Source organism: Myodes glareolus, chromosome 6 (assembly GCF_982192425.1).
Source record: "Myodes glareolus chromosome 6, mMyoGla1.1, whole genome shotgun sequence".
Taxonomy (NCBI): domain Eukaryota; kingdom Metazoa; phylum Chordata; class Mammalia; order Rodentia; family Cricetidae; genus Myodes; species Myodes glareolus.
In genome coordinates this window covers 51,400,004-51,417,117 of record NC_142031.1, presented here as the reverse complement: position 1 = coordinate 51,417,117, position 17,114 = coordinate 51,400,004, and the positions used below count along the sequence as shown (strand labels likewise).

Sequence of the window (17,114 nt, the reverse complement as noted above, 5' to 3'; positions counted from 1 at the left end):
TCAGTGACTTCCTGAACTAGCCCTCCTGTCGCACGCAGGACTCTTGCCTTGCCGCTGTCTTCCTGAGCTAACTGTAGGCAGCTGGAGGGTCTCCTCTTGTCTGGCAGTCTAGCAGCGCTTGAATCAGTGCCTGGCGGACACGTAGCTTTAGCACATCAAAGCATCAGCCTTAGGAGCAGCAACCCGGCACACTTTGCTCGGGCATCTTTTGTCACGGCTTCAACCCACATTTCCCTCATGGTCAGAATGTGACCAACTGCACTTGGATCTTGGTCAGCATATCAGGATATGGCAACCTTCTTTTGACTTCTTTGATGAGGAGCTCTTTGCAAAGCCTGATGTGTCTCCAGTTGCAGCCGCCTGTAAACAAGAAGCTGCTTCCGTGCTGTTTGTGCATTCTGACTGCTTAGTGTCTTGAGACCTGAGACCAGAACATTCTCTGACAGTGTAGTCAGATGACATGGGCTTACATATTTTAGGGTTGGGCTTGATGTCTTCGGTCACCTAAACTTTCAGGCAGACCTGCCATTCCTCCAGACCACAGTTCTCTTTGTCTCATTTCATCTTGGGAGATGGCTGGTCCTCATCAGAACCCTCAGGGAAGGAACTGCACTCACATCTTTGTCTCATTTCATCTTGGGAGATGGCTGGTCCTCATCAGCACCCTCAGGGAAGGAACTGCACTCACATCTTCCAGACAGCATAGTCTTGGCCAGCGCCCTCCTTTTCCCTTCCTGCCAGGAAGCTGTACCATCCAGAAAAACAGATACCTTTGCCTGGTTTGGGATCATCTAAAAGTTATACACACATTTTCTGTTTGTCTTTGCAAATAAGTCCTTTTTGGCTTGACCTCTGCTGGGAAATCTAAACTTGACTTATTTCCTAAAATGGTTTGTTTCTGATAATTGAACTTCAAAACTAAAGATTTGGTGTCTTCTTTAAAGAGACTAAAATTTGAACAGCCACTGACAATTTGTTCTCTACACACAAAATAAATAAATACACTGTCATGATAGCCCTTTCTCTCAGCCTTTTCATTGATGCCTCTCAGTCAGTCATTTCCTTGTAGAAGTCAGGAAAGTTTGCTGGGGGAGCTTTCTCAAACAGACAGCATAAACATCCTCTTTCGGTTGTGCTGCAGCTTAGAGTAACTCACGACTGTTGCAGTGTGTTGATGTTCCTGAAAGCCCCGATCAGTTTGTGCAGTAGCATCTCACCTGAATAAGAACTGAGCTGAGTCCCTGATTGTTATTCATGCAACACTCATCATCAATCATGAAGTTAGCAAGTGGCTTTCAGTGACTTTAGCTACCACGTGGAAATTTTTAGAAATTTTCCTGTTATCATTTCCAATACCTACATTTTATAGGTGTCCCTTAGAAGAACATTCTTAGCCATGGACAAAAAAGTTGTCCCAAAACCCATTGACCAAACTCTTAGACTTCATAAGTAACAGTTTGCTCATTCATCTAGAACAGCCACTGTGGGATAGTTTTAAGAAGAATTCAGTGATTTTGTGCTTAATTGTGTACAATGTGTAAACTAAAAATGTATTAAAATGATACATGAATCTTACCAACACTGTGGAATGGCCCCTGGGTCCCTTGTGTCTCTGTTAAGTATATGACATGTCCTGGGGGGAGAGAGACTTGAGGGCCAGAGAAGGGACGAATGCTCAGCCAAGTACTTCCCTACCCACCCTGGCTGTGAGATTGCGGCCACAAGTAGCAAAGTATCAAACTAAGAAGTAAGGTGACCTTTGAGGGGCACTATCCCAATGTAAAGTCTGATTCTAAAGGTACTTTTCTCCTTTTGAAATGTCATTTTCTAAAATTCTCCAAAGAGTGTGCATAAAAAGGCAGCCACAGCATCGTGGCTTCTTTGAAGGGCCATAACCTCCTGGCCAAGGACCCTTTCCTGTAAGAGAGTCATGTTCGATGGCAGACACTGGCAGATGATGGCCTGTATGGGTCTTAACCATCTCATTAACCAGTCTTAGTCAAGAAAACCAGCTTCAGACAGGAGCCGTGGGCTTGCTTATAGTGGCCCCAGTTGGACAGGCTTCTATTTACCCTTGAACCAGATAGAGGAGAATTCTAGAATTAGAGTGTTCATAGTTTGCTTTAGATATGCACACACAGATGAATATACAAATCAGTAACTGATAAGCTGAAGTGGATTATTCAGGGATTGGCTCACTGCGTCCCTGTCAAAGAGGTAAAGCAAAACAGCCTGTCTCCTCTCTGCCCCTCTGATGTGTGTTTATGCTGTTTGGGAAACCCTCCTTAATAGAACTCCTAGGATCCAGTAGAGGGCCATAGGAGAGTTCATAGCCTGACAATTATCCTTGGGAGTTCTCTGCCCTGAATCTTCTTCCCATTTTCTCTTCTTCAGGAGTGTGGATGGATGGGATGAGTAAGTGGGAACATCGATCTTAATCCCCTGTAACTACACACACACACACACACACACACACACACACACACACACACACACACACACACACACCAAATAAACAGTGTACAGAGGTCTATGCTGCACAAACCTCAGAGTTCTTCAGATGGAGCTTAGCTCTGCTGTGTTTTTGTACATCACCTTCAACTCAGATTATAGTAAAGGTCACAGAAAATCAGATTCAGGTAATACAAGGAAAGCAGGTATCATGATCAAAACATACTCTTTTCATGAAGAATATGCTGGAACATGAAATGCAGAGCATAGACCCTCTAGACCAGCAGAAGGTCATCTTTTCTTTGCCTCAGTTTCTTTATCTGTAGCCTAGCCTAGCACTGGGGTAGCTCAGAAGACATTCAGTGGATGTCAGTATAACCAACAGTGTCAAGGTCTAGCAATCTTTAGAAAGTATCCAGCAGCTGGGACTCAGAAAAGGGGAAATGAACAAGGTTATTGATGTTTCTGAAGTGGCAGCATCCCTTGCTCTTTGAAAAGTCACTAAAATAACTTCATTCACTCAAAGGTCTTTGGGAAAAACTTAGTTTCGTATTCTTTAAGGCATGTGATAGCACATGCCTATCATCTCAGCCCTCTGCTGAAGCAGGAAGATGGCAAATTCAAGGCTAGCCTGGGCTACAAAGTGAGACCCTGTTAAGAAGAAGAGGGGGAGGAAGATGATGATGATGATGAAGATAATAGGAAAGAAGGGGTAGGACACTGAGCATGAACACGGTTAGATAGTGTGGGGATGTGGAAATCTGAAGGCATGCATGGAATGTCCTATTGTGCTATATCTAACATGTCCACACAGTATGTTCTGTAAGCCTTTATATCATGACTTTCTATCGTGGTTGCTTCTCTTTGCAGAATTAATCATCTTAGTTCTCATATGTTCCTCATTTAACCCTTATACCCAAAGTTCCCCCAGCCACCTTGGTCCACTGTCATCCATGTCCTCACATCCCAGGGTTCCTTTGGAAACAAAGACAGTCTAGAACCCCCTGAGCTCACAGTCTTCCTGCACTGAAGTACAAACCATGAGAGGACATTTTCAGGGATTACTCAGAATGGGTAAAATTCTCATTCATTCATCCATGCATTTGTTCAATCATTTCAAAACTATTCAATTCATACCTAGGGATAAGACCCAAGTTGTATCACCCCTGCCCCAGAAAGTCATGTCCATGTACTCATAGCAGACCAAAGGGAAACCCTACACTATTCCAGGGGTCATCAGAGGACAAGCCAGACAAGAGAAGTGGTACTAGGTTATTGGGACAGGCCAAAAGAGTACCAGAAAATCAGGTGAACTTGGGCTACATTTGGGTTAGTCAGGGCAACAATGAATGTTGGGGATGCATTCATACCAAGAAGTGTAGTACATCATGGGCACAAATTCTATGCTACCACAAATAACTTGCTCAACATAGGGAAGAGGATACAGCTAGATATGGCAACTAGAGATGACAGCAGAGATGTAGTCCGTGGTAAGGTATTGAGTTAGACATTGTCCTAAGACTCGACAGGGATTAGCTGGCAGAGCCACAACCAGTACCCTGGAGTGGTAGTGCCCAAAACTTGAACTCTAGCCAAAGGATGGAGGAGGCTGTGTCCACAAGAGATTCATGGAGAGAGTCTGGGAAAGCCTAGAGTTTGGATCCAGTAGCTTCCCTGCTTTCTGGTCCCCCACAGAACGGAAAGAGAGCATGTGTTAAAAAGATACCTCCCGCCTTCCAGCACTCCTACCATGTCTGGGTCTGCAGCCACCTGGCCAGGGCGTGTGTGGCCATCATTAATCAGAATCAGAATGTGGGCCAGTGTTGAAACAATGACTGCTCACAGGAAACCAGCAGCAACCATCCTTGACAGGAATGTAGTTTTCAGGACAGAAAACATGGGAGCTGAGCTGTCCATGCACATGGACTTGTGAGAGACGCTTGTCACCACCTGTAGGGGCAGTAGGTTCAGCCAGATGAAGAAGGCCACCTTCAAACTCTCTCCTCTATCCTACATATAAAATAAAATTCCTGAAATATTCACTAACATCTTAGCTTTTTAAAAAATTTTATATATATGAGTGTTTTTCACCTGTCTTGTTTATGTGCCATGGTGTCTGTGCCTCGTACCTGAGGAAACCAGAAGAGGGCATCAGATCCCCAGAAACTAGAGTTACAGACCATTGTAGGCTACCATGTGGATGCTGGAAATTGAACCCAGGCTCCAAGGAAAAGCTACCAGTGCCCTTTACTGCTGATCCATCTTTTTAGTTTCATCACCATCTATTAAAAATGAAACAAAAAGTAAATACAGACAAGATCTCCCAAAGTCTTACATGACAATGAAAAAAAGTCCATCAAAAAGTAAGTCATTCCTGGCTTTCTCAGTGGGGATGTGCCTTTCAGACTGGCCAAGGACTCACTTGAAATGCAAGCAAGTTCATGAAAGAGCCTAACTCCAGCAGACACTGGCATCTTGCTCACATTTAATTGGCCACGGTTCCTGGATACCCACTGTAAATATCGTTGCACTGCAGCAATTCACCTACTAAGCCTGGACACAGGGAAGGAAGCTCAGGGTCCTTCCTCCACAGGGAGAGCTTACTCTCCATCCTTCACTGAGAGCTAACTTGGGAATTGTTACATTTTCATCATGACAAACGTGGAGAATATTTTAAATTCTGAGCAAGATCTTGAAGTACACTTCACTCCACACATAGAAATTATGTAGCGTTCAATTCAGGTATCAAAATCTACTGAATGATGCTGCTTACTTGGAAAAGAGAGGAATTAGTTGTTTTTTATTGGGAAAGAGTGTTGAAATTATATAGTGTATTTGATACATTCTAGCCTAATGAAAATTTTGTGTTCCTCTTAATTTTGAGTATGTGTTTTAGAAGCATTTTAAGTCTATTTGCATTTTTATTGTTTTAGGGATAAATTTATTTATATAAATTTACAAACACACACTCAGACACATACACTTTGTGACTGTTGCATAGACATTTTCCTTTCACAACATATAGTTGTCTGAATGCTCTTCATACCTCATTGTCAAATTTGGCCTTTCCTACTTACTAAGAATGAGCCTATTTTTATCTCCTCCTTGAATCCTCTGGGATGATTCTGAAAAGCAAGAGCCTTTAGCATTTTGGGGACTTTGGGCCCATAGCAGATGCCAGGCCCCATGCAGTGTGAGGTGCAATCCCCTGGGACAGAAAATCTAGTCAGTCATAGACTCTTATGCTGGACTTTAATTGTAAATCTGAGGTTTTAATCTTGTAGAAACTTCAGGAATTTATAGTTTGCTGAAGAAAAATGAACAAAATTGTAAATAAAGTAGATGTTCCCTTTGGAAATTTATTGACAGGAATTTTGGAGAATTGTTTTTCTGACACATTCAAAAGAGGCTGTGATTCTCTTCTACATTTTTCTGGTTTGGAAGTTTTTGACAGATAGGGCAGAGACTGCTTGCAGGCATGAGTGGACTGGGGAGCACTCCTGGATTTAATTTGTCTGCATGTCTGATATGCTTAACCACTTCTTCTTACCCATGACCTGTGCTCTCCCGGAGTGACAATCTGATGATGCTCACACATAATGTGTTCCGGTCCTTTGCTGCATTTTTGCAGATCATTCTTCTAACTGCTGTATTTCATCTGACTCCCCTGAAATTATCTGAGTACCACAAGTTCATGGATTTCTTGTATTGATAGTTAAAATGTATAAACTCCTGTTTCCCTATTTTAAAAAATGAAGACCATTCTAATCATATAGAGTGATTTGATATACTCCTCCTACGTGATCTTTGTTTGTGGGGGGGGTTCCATGCAAATACCTTCTGATAGGTGGAAATAAAGTTGACTGTGAAATAAGTGACTACATACTGTCCAACAAAACATTCTAAAATGACAGGAGGTCCTTTGTGCACTGACCCACAGAGTACTGTACCTGAGGATAGAGTTCTTAGTTGTGTTTAATTTTTATTAATCTCTGGGGCTGAGGATTTCACTTCATTTGTAGCGTGCTTGTCTACCATACATGAAGCCCTGGGTTCATTCCTCACCACTGCATAAATAAAGGATGGTGGTGGCCCATGCCTGTAATTCCAGCGTTCAGCAGGTAGAAGCATAATGAAGAGGAGTTCAAGGTCATCCTCAGTTATAGAGCAAGAGTTTATTATTCTAAATAGCTACATAAATCAAATGAGATCCAGGCCATCCATGTCAGCTCTGCTTCTTTTACATTGTCCATATTCATTTTACATTCTAGTCAGTATGTGGGAGTATTTCATTTCTGCAGCTGACTAGCTAGTGTTTAACGTCTTAGTCCTCAGTCGTTTTGTTACATTATCAGTGGACAGCAACTAGATTATTGTTTATTTGTATGTTGTTCCAGGCAGATTGGAATCAAATATGACATAAGCTTCATGGTATTACTTTTCTTACAGGAATCTTTGCTTGCTAAATAGGAAAATACAGGAAACCGCACTGCTTAGGACATGTAAGAGAGTAATTCATAGCTCGGAGTGAAGGTTCAGTTCTTTGATTTTTGTTTTTTTATTTTATTCAACTTTATCATGTTGAGGCACGAACAAAAGTCCAATTCAAGCTTACCATTTGTGGTAGGAGGCTTTAGGTATCCTTCTAGCTGGACTATTGTTAATCCATCTGCTGATTATGTCAGGCATTTGCTCGTTTCCCACTCAGATCTGGAATATTCCCTTTGGGGCTTGCTTTGGTTGGTAATAAATTAAGTCTTTCTTTAAGGACAGCTCTGAGTGAAAAGGGCAGTGCTGCTCATTCAGGTTTATGTCTTGATGCATTTATAGAGTTTAGAATACAAATATACATGGCTTGTCTAGCTTTCTCTTTATTACTTTGTTTTATTTGTGTGTTTGCGTGTGTGTATGGATGTGTGCATGTGTGTGTATGTATGCACGTGTGTATCTGTGTACGTGTGCACAAGACTATGGGGCCTTTTGAAGTTATACTAAACGCATTTTGTAGTGTGATATGGATATGTGCATGTGTGTGTATGTATGCACATGTGTATCTGTGTACGTGTGCACAAGACTATGGAGCCTTTTGAAGTTGGACTAAATGCATTTTGTAGTGTGATATGGTTGTGAGTCTATGGGGGCCATGGAGTGGAATGTGGTAGTTTGAATAAGAATAGCTACAATAGACTCATATATTTAAAAACATGATCCCCAGTTGGTAGAACTACTTGGGAAGGATTAGAAGGTGTGGTCTTGTTGGAAGAAGTGTGTGACCGAGCTTCAAAAGTTTATACTATTTCCAGTCTCCACCCCCTTTCTCTGCCTTGTGTTTGTAGATCAAGATGTAAGCTCTAACTGCGGCTCTAGCACAGTATCTGCCTGCCTGCCTGCCTCCATGCTCCTCAACATGATGGCCATGAACCCTAGCCCTCTGGAACTGTAAACCCCAATTTAATTACTTTCTTCTATAAGTTTCCTTAGTCATGGTGTTTTGCCACAGCGATTGAAAATTAACTAAGACAGCGTATGAAACTACTAACTGCTGGCGTGTGGTCACAGTTGAGGGAAATGCAATATTTGCTAGCAAGGAAATTTTAAATGACTCTTTGAGTATAAAACTAATACAAATTAAAAATGATAAAGCAAGAACAAGGAAAATATTAATAATCAAATGTTGGTGTTTTGATTAATTGCAACCTTGTAGTGTGCCTTTCTGCTTAACAGATTTCATGTTCTTATATTTGGAGTTGTATAACATAGGGTCACATTTCCAAAGCTGTCATCGCGAGGAAGCAGTGGAGAAACCTAGACACTGGTATACCCCGTGTTGCTTTCACCAGTGTCACTGGGAGGGTCCTGCCTCCTCTGCATATCTAGTGTGTGATGCTCCACTCCTTCAGGGCAGATATTCTCCCATGGTACCCCGTGGGTAGATTGTGACCACAAGTATTCTGTAGGGTGTGACATAGTGTCCTAGTTAACTTTTCCATTGCAATAACAAAATGACCAACAGCTACTCAGGGATAAAAGGGTTTATTTCAGTTTCTGGACTGTGGTCTATTTTTTAAGACAGTCAAGAGCTGAAGCAGGGTCCCAGGAGCAGGAACTGAATCAGAAAACACAGAGGAATGCTCGTCCCTAGCTTGCTTTCCCCTGGCTCTCTCAGCTTCCATTTTTATATATCCCAGACCTTTCTGTTTAGAAATTGTGTCACCCACAGTGGGCTGAGCACTCCTACACTGGTTATCCATTAAGAAAATGACCCTCCCAAGTGATGGAAGCAGTTCCTCAGACTGCCTCTTTCCAGTGTCTAGGTCTGAGTCGGTTGACAGAAACTGTGACATGTCCGCAGGTGGTCATTTATGAGTCATGTCTGGTTTTGGGAGACTCCCTGCTACGGTGCGTGAGCCATGTCCTACCCCTTTGCTTCTGACATCTGGAAGACCACAGGTGGATGCTATATGCATATGTAGAGCATACCAACGAAGTCAACGCATGGGGCAAAGAAAAGGTCTCCAAACATATAGCAGTTGGATCCACTAAAAGATTGCCAGTCTTTATTAAAGAGCTTTCAGGAAAAAGGTGACATCGCCTGACGTGGCTTCCCAAATTCCAGAAGAAAAGTAGAGGATCTCCATGAAGGTAGGGAGTAGGCAGTGGAACGGAAGTCAACAAACAAGAGGGAATGTGCCCCCAGAAATAAGGGCCCAAGAGATAACTGTCGTTGCTGGAGCCCCAGCTTCCCTTCAGCATAGATGTAGATAGAACTCAGTTCCAAAAATCAAAACTGGACCTCTGACTCTAAGATCCCACTATTGGGGATATGAACCCTATAGTTTTTTAATTTACAAATGAAGATAGAGTATTTAATTTAGGGAGAAAAAATTGGAACCAGCAGTATTCTTAGTCTGCCTTGTGGATTCTCTCTCAGACTGAAACTTTACCATCAAAACCATGGGAAAGAAAGAGTGAAAAGGGGTGTATTTGTAAATATTGATTCCTGGAATAATAGATCAAACACTGGCAGCCAAAGCTTTTGTCATGACTGATGTCCACCTGGGCTTAAGTCTGCTACTGCCTGGCACATGTAGGGTACAGGAGCAAGGGAAAGTAACGGTGATTCCCACAAAGAGAAAGGCTGGTGCTTGTTTTCAGAATATTCCACTTTGAGGCTTGAAGAATAGTAAGGATCTCCAAGTACCCCTCAGTTTCTCAAGTAACCATTTAAATTGCATGCATCCTTGAGAAATGGTATGATATACCCTGTCCCCTTGCTATGCAGGCATATATCCTTGAGAAGATTTCCACAGCTTTCTGTTAATCATAATCTAACCTGTCAACAAAAGCACAACAGGATGATTTCCATCATCGACTGTATCCCTCATCACCTTGCACTCGTACACTCCTCCCAATTCTGATTTCCTCCAGCAGACAGCATTTGCCCTCTTGCTCTGTAGTTATCTGTGCCTATGTCATGTACTAGAAAGTAGGTTCTATAGCCGTGGCTGTCGTTCTCCCCTAGTATTATATATCCAAGGACTAATAAGTTATTAGTGAGCAAAATGAAAGTATTCTTACTTTACAACTTAAATTTGAGATATTCCAGAGAATTTCTGAGAACTGTTGAAAGCAATGGATGGATCAATGTACAGACTAACCAGTCTCGAGAATCCTAGTCACTTTTAAGTGACAAAACTTGGAAAGATTATCCAGGAGGTTCACCAAGACCTTGTTACCTGGATGGGAATAGACCCAAGATTATGGGACTGTTGATGGCATTGTCTGCTATCTCGAAACACAGAACAGAGCACTGGTCATAGTGGAATGCATGTGAAACCAGGTGCAGTGTCACAAGGAAGTGACAAATGGTGGCACATACAGAATGATGCTACATCACATTCTGCTGCCATATAAACATCTCAGCCATGAAGCAGGACCAGCAGCTACTGAGTAAAGAGTAGAGGATGCACAAACATTATTGACTACCAGATCAAATGCTGGAATGAAAGTTATGTCCCTGTCCACCAAGGAGACCAAATTGCCTTTCAGTATTATGGCCGGGTCTCCGTCTGCTGTGTGTTACTGCACAGACAAGATAGCCAGTGTCAACTGGAGCCAGCAGAGTGACATCCTTCCCAAAATGAAAGCAGTCTTTAAAATGTGAAGAAGCAATGTGGCATGACTCCTCTTCTTCTGTGAGTAGCTGGCCTGAACTGCTCTGTCGAGCAGAAAGCATGGACTTCTGGAAGCAGCTGCTGGGACCTTTGCATTGAAACCCATATGTGCTTACCACGTCTGGAGAGCTGGGTTATTTGTGGGAGCAGTGGGATGGAAGTTCAGGTATTCTGAGCATTCCCTCCACCTGAGGTGAGTTGAAGACCTCTTGACTCTGCCCTCCGTCCTCTCTCTGCCCTCCTTCTGGTTGAGAGTTCTTAGACACTTGCTTATCTTCCTGCAGGTTCCAGTAGATCTCTGTCCTCCCAGGGTCAGAGCCTTTCTGCTTCAAAGTCGTCAGACCAAATGGCTTTGAATGTGCACTGCATCCCAGAGCCTGTCTCCCAATTTTAGATTAAATACACTTTGTGTTTAGTTTAGGTTCACGTGTGTGGGACAAGGTCTCTGATAACTCAGTAGAAGGTAGGACTCCTGACTCTGGGACTTGGACCTGCTGCTGTACAGTGCTCTACACTAAGATCCCACATGGTGCTTGACCATACTGGACACTGATTGGACTTGAGTAGATGGTCAAACTGCCACTTCTAATTGGCTTATTAACTCTGACCTTCCTCAAGAGAACTCTTTATACAAATGATGGTGCTAGGTTCATGGTTGAGTTTTGGTTCTGCCAAATCACACAGCCAGGATGATGCTACCGTGCCAGATATCTGTCTTTGGATGACCTTGGGGATTATACATGTCCTTGGGGAAATATTTATTTTTCTTCCATCTATTCATGTTCAGAGCTGTTGCCACAGAAACTGCAGTAGTGCCACATGGACATCAAAGAGAGCAGCTGTGGAGACCAAGTAGAGACAGTTTCTACTACTGTTTTTTCTTTGGATTTTCCTTTAAAAATTTTAGTCCAATTGTTTAAATTGTATTACTAAGATCTCCCTCCTCAAAGGCCTAGAGGTGCATCTGAAGTGATGTGAGGGAAATTGTACATCCCAACCCCACCGTGTACAGAGCATTTGTGGCCTGAGTCCCTCAGTTGAAGGCTGCAGTAGGGCAGGAATCAGAGCCAAGGTCAGCACAAACAAAAATCCAGATTTGGAAAGTCAGACTATGGCTTGTTCATCTGACCCTGTAGTCCTAGTGAGCTGGTCCCTCTCTTGTTTCCATCTGCAAATTGATGCAGCGCCAGCAGATTGCCATAAAGACCAAATGAGTGACGTCTACATCGTACTCAGAATGGCACCATAAAGATGTCTTTATGAGAGATGTCTACACAGGATGTGGAATGGCACTTGATGCCCAGTGTATATGAGTTCAGAGGATTCAGGTTGCCACAAAGAGAGACCAGAAACTGCCCAGAGTAACAGAAGGGCCAGACTGAAGAAGCCCTGAAATCATTTGGAGGGAGAGGTCAGGTGATATCAGGGAAAAATGACCAAAATGATTAACACTTTCAAATTTAACCCAATTCCAACAAGGATTGACATAAAACTTTTTGCATTTAAAACTTCAACAACTGAGATCAAAATATTTCAAAGATAAAAGAATTCCATTTCCTAATATGTCTTTTTCTTGCTCTTGTCTAATATGGTACAATTTTAAAACTCTTATATCAGACTTGCAAATCAGGTTTAAGATCATCAAATAAAAATGCCCATCAGCCCGTCAAATTCACTTGATATCTAATCCTCATTTACCACCACCCCACCCCAGATTCAGAAACATTTCCCAACTGGCATATTTTGATCATCTTTATTCTCTGTCATAGCTTTATTTCTCAAACTACTTTGAATTCTTGCTTCATTTCTCTTCCTTTTTTGGATAGCATGTGTTTTAGGATGAGAACATGGTAGAAACTGAGGCACCTTTGTTCCCCCGTGGATCAGGGTGAATAAGAGCCCCTTCTCCCGGTGTTAGAGCCTTGAGAAACTCTGTATCTGACTTCCACCTCTGTGGATTCCAAATGAGGCCAGCCCGGCTTGAAAGTTAGCCTATTAGACAATGGACTAACTTGTTTCTCAGCCTGCCTTTGACACCTTCTGGAGCCTAGCCCATTACCACCATGGTTGGTTGTTTAGTAACATAAAGCCACAGGGTATTGTAGCATTCCTCATACAAAACCCACTTCAGTTCTTCTTGTGTTTCTCAACTGTGCTGTCACTGCAGAGCCTGGGACTCTCTATGGAAGATGGCCTTAGCATCTTATACTTGCTAATTCTTCTTTCCTTAGTGTTCCTTTCCTCTTCGTCTACACACCTAGTACAACCAGTAGTTACATACATGTCTGCTTTCTGCTGGGCCTGATGAGAGGAGAGGTGTCTGAGAGAGTGGCCTTCTGGGCATGATAGGCCAGCAGCTCAACTGGACCAGGTCCTCATTCTGTAATAAAGAACAAGGGATTCAGAGGTCCTCAACTCAGACTCTATCTTCCCTGACTACATGGGCTTTCAGCAAGTGGATGAAGCTTTTAGGATTTGTTTTCTTGTCTAGAAAGAGTAGTAATAAGATCTGCTCCCAGCTTCACAAGATCTTGTGGGGCCCAATAGATGGGCATGTGTCTGTCTCTCTGCAGAGGCTGGAGGTTATATCATGATCATCAGGGAGAGTGCCATGGCCTCAGACCAACAGAGAGCATGGTTCAGCCTGTCTATAGTAACTCTGCTGGTGGCCAGCTCAGAAATGCACTGTTGTTCCAGTTTCTTCTGGCACTTTGAGGATCATTTTGGTATTGAAGATGTTTCCTGGGCAAAATGAAAGATTTAGTTTGAACATTTAAATTGGCTGGTTTTCTATTCATACAAAGTTTTAGGGTTTTGTTCTACACAAGGGAAACATGTTAACAAGACACAGAAGCAAGGCAGCCATGGCTTTTTGGTGGGCAGACAGAGCCCTGGTCCAGGTGGCTCATGTGGGCCTTTGAGATGCCCATCTTCTCCTCTGTGGGTACCGGGTGACACAGCTGACTTTCAGTGTGTTCCTCTTGTCATTCTGTGGCCCTGTGGCAGAAGGCAGAGTGGGTGAGGCAGGAAGGCTGTGGAAAGGACCAGAAAATCCCATTTCTGGCTGAGTGAATGGTTCCTCCACCTTGTAAACCATTTCACGAGCAGAAAACTATCCCAGAAAGGTGACTTATCAAAGGCCATGGCTTTCCAAGGTAAGCATTGCACTTCATTATTTGCTATGCTACTTTCCACAAAGGTAGGATGCTAACTCAGTCTTCCATATCCAGGGGAAGAAATATCGCTGGTCTCCTTTGTCTACAATAGGCTCTGCTGATCTGTATGAACACATGGTAGTCCGTCTAGAGCAAAACAGTTCAGATTCATCAATGGGCCTAGCCCAACATGGTCCTACCCTTAGGGCATAAACACATGTGCTCATACTGCATGAATACATGACATGTATAGGTATATGCATAGATACACACTGAGCCAGCACAGGAGAGTAAACCTAGAATGATGCACCAGCTGGACGAGAAGATGAAGCCGGGGCCCAGGAGACCGTTCTCCCAGTGCAGTTTCTAGAATGCCATTCACTGATTCCCTGAACTGTTTTAAAGTCCTCTAGCTACCAGACGCACAGAACTGCAGTGTGTGTGCTTTAAAGAAGGCATAGTGACATGTGCAAAGAGAAGTGCAGCAGAAAGTTTTAACCCACACTCGGCACAAGAATGCTACCTGATCTCTGAATTGAGGTGGCTGGGTCACTCCCTGGTGGCCTGTCTGCAGAGCTCAGGGTTGTGTTAATGGATTCTGTGTTTGTGCATCTTCCCCATTATACACGCTCCTTGTAATACACAGTGAGGTAATCCCACTTCATTGGAATGGCTCCACCCTCCTAGGGATATGAGGCCACCTATCCTCCGAATGCCTCCTGATCCCTTCAGTGCTGGCTGCTCAGCACCTAGGAACCTAATCTAGCCTTTAAAAGAAAACACAAAAACCTTGCACATTGTAGAATGAGCCTGCACCACAGGGATGACTGAGGAAACTGGGAGCCTGGCAACCAGGTTGCCATAGCAACTCACTCTCTTTTTCTGCTTCTCTTTGCAGCCTCAGGGCAGGCCTAGCCTGGCACGGTGTGCACAGAACAGGCAGGATATAGAACGCCCCCACTGCAGCAGGGGTTTCAGAACCTTCTCTCAGGCTAGCCACATTTGCCAGCCTCTCGAGAGGAGAGGGTGCCCTGAGGCCTACCTCACGCAGGCAATGACCCTGTCACTCAGCCTTATTTTCTGAGTGAATTTCCCAGTCATGCAGTACTCTTCTCCTTCATTCCCTCTCTCACTTCCTCCTTCTTTCCCTCCCCCCACCTTGTCATACCTGTTCTTCCCTTATAGCTTACATAAAGACAAATCATAAAAATGAGATTCCCTTCCTAAGAGACATAATTTCGGTATTAGGCAAGTGACATTTCTGTTAATATGCATATTGGGGCAGTCACATCTTGAAATTATTTTCTTAAGAGTAAAATCCAAAGATATTAAAGGGTCAGTAAGTAAAGATATGGTTAATATTCATACTTGACATGTCAGCCAACCCACAACATGTTCTTTTATTTGGAACAGTTGAGATTCTCATATTAATGGGATATAGTGAATTCAGTGAAGGCTGTGTATAGCAAAGGCCCAAGCCAACATGTTTGCATTAATGAGGATATCTATATTTAATCACTAAACTTTTATTGCACAGAGACCCTGCAAGCTCAGTGCTGCCCAAGTGCTGCTCTCCCCTAGTTCTCCATCTCCCCCAAAGCCTGTAGACTCTGCTGCTTTTGACATCTGCCCCCCTTGACTGACTTCCTGCCATCATCCTTCTCACAGAGCTTGCTTCCTCTCCCCTGCCATGCTCTTTACCCTTGAGGACAAGAATGCTTGTTAGAACTGACTAGTTGGCAATTCAGAGTAGCCTGGCTCTGTGGCCCTACCTACAATCCTGTGTGCTGGTGTGCATGTAAAGATGGATGTAAAGCTAAAATCTCCACACTGACAATGTGACGTTTCAACACCAAGTAGGCCTGTGCAGGTGTGTCTGTGTTTCCATGGTACTGTGAACGCCACAAGATCAATGGACGTAGAAGTCTAGATAGGGTTTCTGCAAGGGTCCAGGCCCTGGACTGGACAGATATATTTTACACCCTGCCATCTACATAGCAAGTTGTGAGTAGACTCTGCTTTCCTGGACAGTCCTCAAAGCAGAAATTGAGCCCTCCAGCCTAGCCCAGCCCAGCCCCTGACCTAGATACCAGGAGCCATCCCAGAACTCAATGAAATAGCTTTACTGCTAAGTCAGCTTGCTCCATGGAGAAGTGGCCTTCAGTTTACCTCTCCTGCAAAAGTGGCTTGGGGGACAGCATACTGGGTCCACAGAGCACAGATCTCTAGCAGATATATAGTGCAGGCTCTTGCTGGAAAGAGAACCAGGGATGAAGCAAGATGTGACTCAGTTATGGAGGGAACAACTACATCATGACCTGACTTCCCTGCAATCGAATAGAGAACAGGAAGGACATTAGGACAGGTTATACCCTAAGGCCATAGACTGCCTGCATTTCAGGTTAGGTCTGCAAGTCAGAAAACAAGAGCCTAGTGGCTTCCCTGAAATTGGTGGGTCCTAGTGAGGAGGGGCTCACTATACTTCCCACCTCCCTTTGCTTCAGAGACCTAGAGCCACTGTGGCGGGAGGAAAGAATGGAACCAGGTGGGAGAAAGCACCACTCAGCCCTGTCCTCAGGGGCTACATCATAGAAGGAAGAGGACAGATGACAACTTCCAATATGAGTGTGTACCTGGAAGCTGTAGAGGTATAGCAGAGATGGTAGAGGGGGAGAACCTTTATCCTAGGGGCTGTTGAAGATTGCTTACTCGAGGAGAAGGTCAAAAGGGCAGAGTCACCAACTCTGGGGACTCTCCCCTAACAGTGACTGTTCCTCCAGATGTCCATCAAAGGGTCCTATACATATCTACTATTTGACAACAGAACTCCCTGGGCTTCCGAAAGGATTCCATAGATGTGTATTTGCTGTGATCAGCTGTCTCACGCTGATAACACACTTGGAGTCCCAGCCCAGAAGGTCTTTGAGTCACTAGGTGACACTTCAGACCACTCTGTGAGGTTCTCACGCTTCTTTGAAGTCACCAGTGTGTCTTCTTATGCCTCTGGGAGAGAAACTGCCCTCCATGTTAGTCATCCAAGGTCAGAAATCTCTTCTGAAAGGCCTAGGTCTTGCAATCTAGTGGCAGATGATCTGTATTCTCCTCTTGAGACTTGCTTTTCATACATATTTGTGACAGTACCTTTATTCCCCCGAGTCCTCTTTTCTCTGAACTAAATGACCCTAGTACTTCTGGGTCAAGAAACATACCAGGAAGGTAGTCCTTACACCTTCCTGGGCTTTGGGAACATGGTCCTACCTGTTCCTCTTCCTGGCAGGGTCCAGGAGGGGCAGGAAGTCCAAGTTGCTGTGACTCCAATGGTCTTTTGCAGTCT

General features: G+C 43.7%; 1 protein-coding gene across 19 annotated transcripts in view; it reads left to right on the top strand.

The window, feature by feature from the left end:
• The window catches only part of Myt1l (myelin transcription factor 1 like), a 393,213-nt gene that overhangs the window by 326,950 nt on the left and 49,149 nt on the right, over positions 1-17,114 (top strand). The window lies entirely within an intron of this gene.